The following is a 9927-nucleotide window of genomic DNA, read 5'->3' on the forward strand; positions in this document are numbered from 1 at the left end:
TACATGTTATATTTGACATAGATATATATCATAATAAAATATGTCAAAAATAATATATTCTACTTTTAATATACTAAGATTTGTTATAAACCAGACATTTTAGGCTCAACCCAATACTTATGGGTTTTAGGGTTTACACTTGTGTTTACCTATATATTGTAATGTTGAATAGAAAAAATGTGAAGAATTCAGTTTATCTCTATTTCTCTTTGGTTTTTATCACGTTATCAGCACTTTGATTCTCCACTGAGATTTACTGGCCATCGGACACGTGACTCACCATTTTCAATTCCTCACATACTGCCCAACATTGGCCCATTGAATGAGGTGTACAAAACCACAAAATCGCCGTTGAGCCAGAGCTAGGGTTTCTACTTATAAGGTTAGCTTCTTCAGGCAAACATGGGGTACGTATATCTATCTTTTTCCCTACCTAGTGCTCACTCACTGCTAAATTATCTATTTTATGGTTTATGTCTGTGATTGGTTGGTTTGATGTTTTATGGAGTATTATATAAGACATGAATTATGTAATATAGAAAAAGAGCTTTAGATCCAAATAAAGAAACTTGCTCAACCTTTAGTTATTGGTGAGGGATGGCATTGTTTTTCTGCCATGATTGTTTACATGTCCGAATATATATATATACACACACCTACAATCAGGCGGTCACTGCCGCCACGAATATCATGAGGAAAAAAAACAAACAAAAGCTTCGATCCGTAACCAAAGTTCCAAACCGTAGTTTACGGTTGTACGGATTCAGCAATGAATTGTTATTCAAGGTTTTAAAAAAAAAACAAACAAACAAAAAAAACAAAACAAAAGAATCCCTAATAATCATCTACATCCTAAGCGGCGGCAGACAAGGAGGAAACAACAAAAGTCAACACATCATATTCTCCAGGATTAATTGTGAGGGACTTGGGAGAAAACAAAAGAGATCACGTGGAGTTCTTTGGGGGCGGCGGCTTGGTGGACATTGGTAAACATAGGAGATTGAAAAAAAAAAAGAAATCACAAGATACATCATCATCACACCATCAGGCTTCACGTGAATATTGGGGGATTTATTTTGTCATCATAACATCATTGGCAAGGAAATTCTCATCAAATAATCATCACATCCACGCAGCTTTTGGTTTCAAAGGGATTTAATTTTTTTTTGGGTATTATTAATCATAATCCTTGTCATCCCTATAAAAGAAAATATGAAGATTAGTATTAAAACAGTTATTGGTATATACAATGTATTTGAAGAATGATTCCACTCAAGTGAGTACCAATTTGACCAAATATTTTTATAACAAAACTTAATGCGTGCGAGGCCTGATACCAAGCAATATGCTTAAAAGGACCCGTATATTTGAACCCTCCAAACACTTTTACAGGATACAAAATTCATAAATGAGTTTGTTTTTCCCTCTCTATTTTATAAACATACTTAAAGTTTAGAATCTGCAGTTCTAGCAAAAGAGAACCCGGAGTTCTCATACAATATACATTTTTTTCTTTTGTAGAAAATATGTCGAACTTATCAAAGCTTGAATTCACCGCTATTGACATCTCGGGTAACAACTACCTCACGTAGGCTCTTGATGCTAAAATTCATTTGGCGGCAAATAATTTGGGGGGGGGGGGGACAATTATTGATGGTAATCAAACTTCACCTCAAGATAAAGGGAAAGCTATGATATTCCTCCGCCATTATCTTCACTAAGATCTAAAGCGGGAATATCTAACTGTTGAGGACCCCCTTGAACTATGGACAAATATCAAAGAACGTTTTGACCACCAGAAGTTGGTCTTACTCCCCAAAGCCGGCTATGAATGGCTTTATTTACGACTACAGGATTTTAAGACCGCCAGTGAGTATAATTCTACCTTGTTCCGCATTACCTCTGAGTTAAAATTATGTGGTGAAAAAAAAAAACAATGAATACATGCTTGAAAATTTTTCTCAACGTTCCATGCCTCAAACATGCTCCTGTCGCAGCAATACCGGGAACGTAAATTTACTAAATATTTTGAATTGATATCATGTCTTCGGTCGTGGAGCAAAACAACAAGCTCCTACTCCAAAACTACCAATCGCAACTCGCCGGTGCAAGCCTATTCCCTGAAGCTAATGTGGCCAATTATCAAAGCAGACGAGGTAGAGTTACAGGCCGTAGCCCCAGCAGAGGTCGTGGTCGTGGTCGAAGACGGGGATATACATGGCAACGAGAGTCTCAGAACACTAAAAATAGTGGTGGTGAATCGAGTCGACACAATACGGGGCGACTTTCGAAAGGGAAAAGTAGCGGGAACCAAAGCAACATGTGTTATAAATGTGGGATGTCAAATCATTGGTCCTGCATATGTCGCACCCCTAAACACCTCGTTGAGGCATATCAATGCACGATGAAAGAAAAAGGAAAGAATGTTGAAACTAATCTGATTGAGGATGCACATTCAGCCACGATATCAGACGTTCATTTGGATGCATGTGATTTCATTGAAAATAAATATTCATGCTAGCTCCAGTAGAGCTATTATTGATGATGAATGTCTGGTAGATAGCGGTAGTACTAACACTATTCTCAAAGATATGAAATTTTTCTCTGAGTTGTCTCCGGCAGAGACACCGATTAGTACTATATCTGGTGTCAGTAACCTTATCGAAGGCTCCGGCAGAGCACACATAACATTATCTTCGGGTACCAAATTAACTATTGATAATGCATTATATTCGAGTAAATCCAGAAGAAATTTACTTAGCTTTAAAGATATTCGAAAAAAATGGTTACCACCTAAAAACAATATCTGAAAATAATATTGAATATCTTCAAATTACTTCAAACAAAAATGGCAAAGAAACAATTGTTGAACAATTAGAAGCCTTATCCTCTGGATTATATTGTACAAATATCAATCCTATCGAATCATACATGGTGAGTAACCAAAAGTTGTTAGATAAAGACACATTCAATATATGGCATGACCGTCTAGGTCACCCTGGTAGCATAATGATGAGACGAATGTTGCTTTGGTTCCCGCTAAAAAAAACTTAAAAATTTTTGCTACCACAAGACTTATCATGTGCAGCATGCTCTATGGGCACCCTCTAAAAAAAACTTAAAAGTTTTGCTACCACAAGACTTATCATGTGCAGCATGCTCTATGGGCAAACTTATAACTCGGCCCTCATAAACTAAATTGATACATAAAACCCCATCATTTTTAGAAAGAATCCAAGGGGATATTTGTGGGCCAATTTGAGAGCCAATTTCCCCGATAATCAAATTAAAAACATCCGGATGGATAATGCGGGAGAGTTCACATCTCAAGCTTTTAATGACTATTGTATGTCAATTGGGATCAATGTTGAACATTCAGTACCTCATGTTCACACACAAAACGGTTTAGCTGAATCTCTGATTAAACGATTACAAAATAATCGCTAGACCACTCTTAATGAGATGTAAACTACCATCTTCTGCATGGGGTCATGCTATTTTGCATGCCGCTGCACTGATTAGATTGAGAACAACTGCTGATCATGAATACTCCCCATTGCAACTGGTCTCCGGACGAGAACCAAGTTTGTCCCACCTTAGAATCTTTGGTTGTGCGGTATATGTACCAATACCGCCACCACAACGTACTACAATGGGACCACAAAGAAGACTGGGTATCTATATTGGTTTTAACTCCCCGTCCATAATTAAATATTTAGAACCAATGACGGGAGATATGTTTACAGCATGGTATGCTGACTGTCATTTTGATGAAACAATGTTCCCAGTCTTAGGGGGAGATAAGGACAAAGAAAGACTGGTAACACAAGAAATAACGTGGAATGCATCATCGCTATCAAATCTCGACCCCCGAAGTGGTCAATGTGAATATGAAGTCCAAAAGATTATACATTTGCAAAGAATAGCGAATGAATTACCAGATGCATTCACAGACACGAATAGAGTGACAAAGTCACATGTACCAGCATCAAATGCACCTGCTCGAATTGAAGTAATCCCATAAGCGATTACTATACAACGAAAGTGTGGGAGACCAATCGGTTCCAAAGACAAAAACCCACGGAAACGAAAAGAGCAAAGTAACGCAGTTGGTGAAAACTCACAAAAGATTATAAATGAAACCCCGGTAGAGGTAAATGTCCTAGAAGAGACAACTATGAATCCATAGGAAAATGAAGTTTCAGAAGAAACACCGGTACCGAACGAAAATGAGATCTCTATTAATTATGTACAAGATAGTACAATGTGGAACCAGAATAAAACACGTGTTGATGATATATTTGCATATGCTATAGCAACGGATGTAATCAATGAAAATGATTACGTACCTAAAACTTTAGAAGAGTGCATGCACAGAAATGATTGGCCAAGATGGCAAGAAGCCATAAATGCTGAATTAAATTCGCTCGAAAAGCGACATATTTTCGGACCTGTAGTCCGAACGCCCATAGACGTCAAACCAGTAGGTTATATATGGGTGTTTGCAATAAAGAGAAATGAAAAGAATAAGATGGTACGATATAAGGCTCGACTTGTAGCACAGGGGTTTTTCCCAAATCCCAGGAGTTGATTATGAGGAAACGTATTCCCCTGTAGTGGATGCGATAACCCTTAGGTTCCTAATCGGCCTCACAATCTCTGAAGGACTTCATATGAGACTAATGGATGTCGTCACCGCATACTTATACGGGACACTTGAAAATGACATCTACATGAAAATCCCTAAAGGATTAAAATTGTCTGAAGCATTAAAATCAACACCTCGAGATATGTGTTCTATAAAGCTCCAGAGATCTTTATATGTTCTCAAACAATCTGGTCGTATGTGGTACAATCGACTTAGTGAATATCTCGAAAAGGAAGGATACAAGTCTGATGTAATCAGTCCATGTGTCTTTGTAAAACGATCACTCTCAAATTTCACTATAATAGCAGTCTATGTTGACGATATCAACATCATCGGATCTCCTGAAGAGATAGAGAAAGCTGCTCAGTTGTTAAAGAAGGAATTTGAGATGAAAGATCTTGGTATGACGAAATTATGTATCGGACTACAATTTGAGTATCTGTGCAATGGCACATTTTTCCATCAATCAAACTACATCCAGAAGATGTTAGTACGTTTCAATATGGATAAAGCACATCCGTTTAGCGTACCTATGGTTGTCCGACCGCTAGATCCACACAAGGATCCTTATCGCCCTCAAGAAGAAGGCGAAGATGTACTTGGTCCAGAAGTACCGTACTTAAGCGCGATCGTTGCCCTTATGTATCTCGCAAATAACACAATACCTAGGTCTTTTCTATCAGAAAGATCAAAAGTCCCAGCTTGTTGGGTATGCTGATGCCGGATATCTATCAGATCCTCACAAAGCAAAATCTCAGACAGGTTATGTATTCACATACGGTGGCACAGCAATTTCTTGGAAGTCAACTAAGTAAACACTTACAGCAACGTCATCAAATCATGCTGAATTAATAGCACTATATGATGCTAGTCGAGAATGCATGTGGTTGAGATTAATGATTAATCACATACAAGAAGCATGCGGATTAGAACAGATCAAGAAGGAGCCGACAATAATTTATGAAGACAATGCTGCTTGCATAGCTCAGATCAGAGAAGGTTACATCAAGGGTGATCGAACAAAGCACATCTCACCAAAGTTTTTCTCAACATATGACTTGCAAAAGGAAGGGTAATTGATGTTCGCCAGATTAAGTCAAGTGAAAATCTAGTTGACCTGCTCACGAAATCTTTACCTAGAAGCAGTTTCGAGCAGTTATCACACATGATCGGTCTTCGTAGATTGAAAGATGTTTGTTGAATTCAGGGGGAGAATTATGCACGCTGTACTCTTTTTCCCTTAACTAAGTTTTGTCCCACTGGGTTTTCTTAGTAAGGTTTTTAATGAGGCAGCATAGCTGATCCAGTAGTATCAGTTTATTTATTCAGGTCCTGAAGTACCTATTTAACATCATCCTGAAGTATGTTGTTAAACTGTGTATAATTCTAAATGTCTGAGGGGGAGTGTTATAAACCAGACATTTTAGGCCCAACCCAATACTTATGGGTTTTAGGGTTTACACTTGTGTTTACCTATATATTGTAATGTTGAATAGAATGAATGTGAAGAATTCAGTTTATCACTATTTCTCTTTGGTTTTTATCATGATTATATTTTAATCTTAGTTACGTTAATATATTAAAGAATAATATCACAATTATTTAATTAATATATTATATTTGATAAAGTTATAGCTATTAGTTTGACAGAAAATGATATATCTCATTTTCGGGGTTAAGTGGTTTTGTGCCATAGAAAATATATATGACAAAGTAATATCACGGGACACTACTAAGTCCAGAGTCACTAGTTGAGAGAATGATCAACAGTGACATGACCAAAGGCACTAGTTGAGAGAATGATCAACAGTGTTATGGCCTTAATTACTAGTTGAGAGAATGAACAACAGTAATATGACCCGAGTCACTAGTTGAAAGAATGATCAACAGTGATATGACCACAATTACTAGTTGAGAGAATGATCAACAGTAATATGACCCGAGTCACTAGTTGAAAGAATGATCAACAGTGATTTGACCATCGTCACAGGAATCGCCTAGTGACCAATATAATAATAACATATACTATATATCTATTACTTGATAAATTCACTATTGGACGAAAGTGAGCCAATGAGTGATATAACCACTGTCACATCGGAACTGCCACCATGTGACAAATACTGATTGAGTTGGGTAAATATAAATAAATATAAAAACCTTGATGCTGTAAAGTATAACAATATATTTTATAAAAATGGAATGAACTCGCCAGTATTTATTACTGATAAAATGTTTTCAAAACACGTTTCAGGTAACTTGATGTAAGGATAGTAGAAGCCAGCTATGGAGCACTGAAGGCTTAAATAAAGTGGCTATAATAAAAAGAAGAAAATTATGTTTTATTTATTTGGGTTTATCCCTATAAAAACAGTTGAATTGAAAATGGGTTTGAGCCCATTTATTTAATATTAAAAGTTCGGTGTTTTACAAACTCTGAAATTATTTCCTAACTACGATCCTGATAAAAAAAATTTCCGCTGCGTAATTAAGAAACACCGATACCATCTGGCTGGTTCACAGCTCCCGCTCCCAGGGTGGGATCGGGGGCAGTGACAGAAGGTGGTATCAGAGCCACTTGTTTAAGATATTTAGGTGTTCTTTTAATACCTAATCTAAAACAATAAAGTTAGGAAATTAATACAAAATAACATGTGTTGAGAGAGTGGAGCTGTTTGATGTGAATAGTTCAGGTTTTCATTATACGTGGAACCAGAAGCCGAAGACGGGGAGAGGGATTCTGAAAAAGATCGATAGAATTATGAGGAATGTGGCTTTTACGGATATGTTTCCAACATCGGTCGCTGTTTTTAGTCCGTATAGAGTGTCCGATCACTCTCCTTGCATTCTAAAAATCCCGAATATGAATAGATGTAAACCCCAACCATTTAAGTTTGCAAACTTTCTTGTGCACAAACCAGCTTTTTTGCAGATTGTAAAGAACAAGTGGGAGACTCAAGTGAGCGGGGTGAAGCAGTTCCAGATTGTCAAAAAGATGCGTTTTTTGAAGAGTCCTTTGCGTGTATTACTGCATCAGCAAGGTAATTTGCACAAAAAAGTTGAATATTTGCGGAATAAGTTGGATGACATTCAGAAAGCAATAGACTTAGATCCGTTGGATGTGAATCTCCGAGTTAATGAATCTAAATGTATCCAAGAATTTCAAGAGGCCGGTCTTGATGAGGAAAGATTTTTAAAACAGAAATCAAAGGTTCAATGGTTGGCGGAAGGTGATGCTAATACATCCTTTTTTCATATCTCCCTAAAGTGTAAAAATCATCGTAATAGAATTTATATGATAAAAGATAATAATGGGGTTCTGTATGAAGGAGGTGAAGTCCCGAATGCATTTGTAAACCATTTTGAAAATTTTCTGGGCATAAATGAAGATATGGGTGTTCATCCATCTCCGGATTTGTTTACACACATGCTTGATGATGTGTCAGCGGACTATATGGTTCGGCCAGTGCATAGAGAGGAAGTTAAAAATGCTATTTTTTCTATTGGGGATAACAAAGCTCCGGGGCCTGATGGCTATACTTCAGCGTTTTTCAAAAAAGCATGAAGTGTTATTGGGGATAATGTGATTAAAGCGGTCCAAGATTTCTTTGAAGAGGGGAAGCTTCTCAAGGAGTTGAATCATACGATTATTGCTCTGGTTCCAAAGGTTGCCACGTCGTCTCTTATTACGGAATACAGACCGATTTCCTGTTGCAATGTGGTTTACAAATGTATAAGTAAGATAATGGCTGATCGAATCAAGGATTACCTTCGTATGATTGTTAGCATAAATCAGTCTGCATTTGTTCCGGGAAGAAAGATAACTGACAACATATTACTAACCCATGAATTGATGCACAACTATCATAGGAATGTGGGGCCTCCTAGATGTGCGTTTAAAATTGACATACAAAAAGCTTATGACACGGTCAATTGGGAGTTTCTCGAGAAGATCCTTTGTGGTTTTCGCTTTCATCCGAAGATGGTTCATTGGATAAAAACATGTATTTCCACATCATCCTTTTTGATAGCTGTGAATGGCAATCTCCATGGTTATTTTAAAGGTAAACGTGGGTTGAGGCAGGGTGACCCGTTGTCGCCTTATCTTTTTACTCTAGTTATGGAGATACTTACTCTTATGTTTCAGCAAACTATGCGGGTTGACTCGTCGTTCAGATTTCATAACAAGTGTGAAAAGCAAAAGATTATAAATCTTTGCTTTGCGGATGACCTGTTCATTTTTACCAGAGGAGAGTTTGGGCCCGTGAAGTGTATTATGGATTCTTTGAATAATTTTACGAAGATGTCAGGTTTAAAGCCAAGTATTGCGAAGAGTATTGTTTATTTTTGCAATGTTCCTGATCAAGTAAAAGCTCTTATCCTAAGCTATATGCCGTTTACTGAAGGAGTGCTTCCAGTTAAATACTTGGGTGTTCCTTTAATATCTTCGAGGCTTAGATATGCGGATTGTTGTGTGCTGGTGGAACGGATGTCTGACCGAATTTCCAGCTGGAAAAATCGGTATCTTTCTTTTGGGGGTCGGTTGCAACTGGTTATCTCTGTTCTCTCGGCTATGCATGTTTACTGGTCATTGGTATTCATATTACCCGCACGGATTATTAAGGAGCTTGAAGCTAAGATGAGAGGATTCTTATGGTGTCAAGGGCCGATGGCTAGAGGTAAAGCAAAAGTGTCATGGGATGCAGTTTGTATGCCAAAGTATGAAGGGGGTCTTGGAATTCGGCGGATTAGTGAGATGAATATAGCTCTTATGGCGTCGAATGCTTGGAGTATTGTGATTCATAGAGAGTCTTTATGGGTTGCGTGGATACATACTTATCGGTTGAAGGACAGGAATTTCTGGGATTGTCAAATTCCGAATAATTGTTCGTGGAGCTGGCGTAAAATCCTCCAGGTCCGCTCTATTATTCAGCCGTATGTTTGGGCTAAAGTAGGTAATGGAGGAAAAATTTCTGCTTGGTATGACAAATGGAATGAAGTGGGTCTGCTTAAAAGCTTCTTATCTTCTCGGGTTATCTCAAATGCTGGGTTTAATCTCAAAACAAAAGTTAAGGATATTTGGGACGATGGTAGATGGTGCTGGCCTGACGAATGGCTTCGGTTATACCCTATTTTGAACGGAATTTCTCAGCAGGTTTTAGTGGAAGAGATCCAAGACAAATTCTATTGGAAATCTGATAATAAAATGCTTGAGTTTTCGTCTTCTGTGGCTTGGGAAACGGTTCGAATGAATGGTAATGAGGTAGCATGGGTGGATA

Source organism: Helianthus annuus, chromosome 11, assembly GCF_002127325.2.
Source record: "Helianthus annuus cultivar XRQ/B chromosome 11, HanXRQr2.0-SUNRISE, whole genome shotgun sequence".
Lineage (NCBI taxonomy): Eukaryota > Viridiplantae > Streptophyta > Magnoliopsida > Asterales > Asteraceae > Helianthus > Helianthus annuus.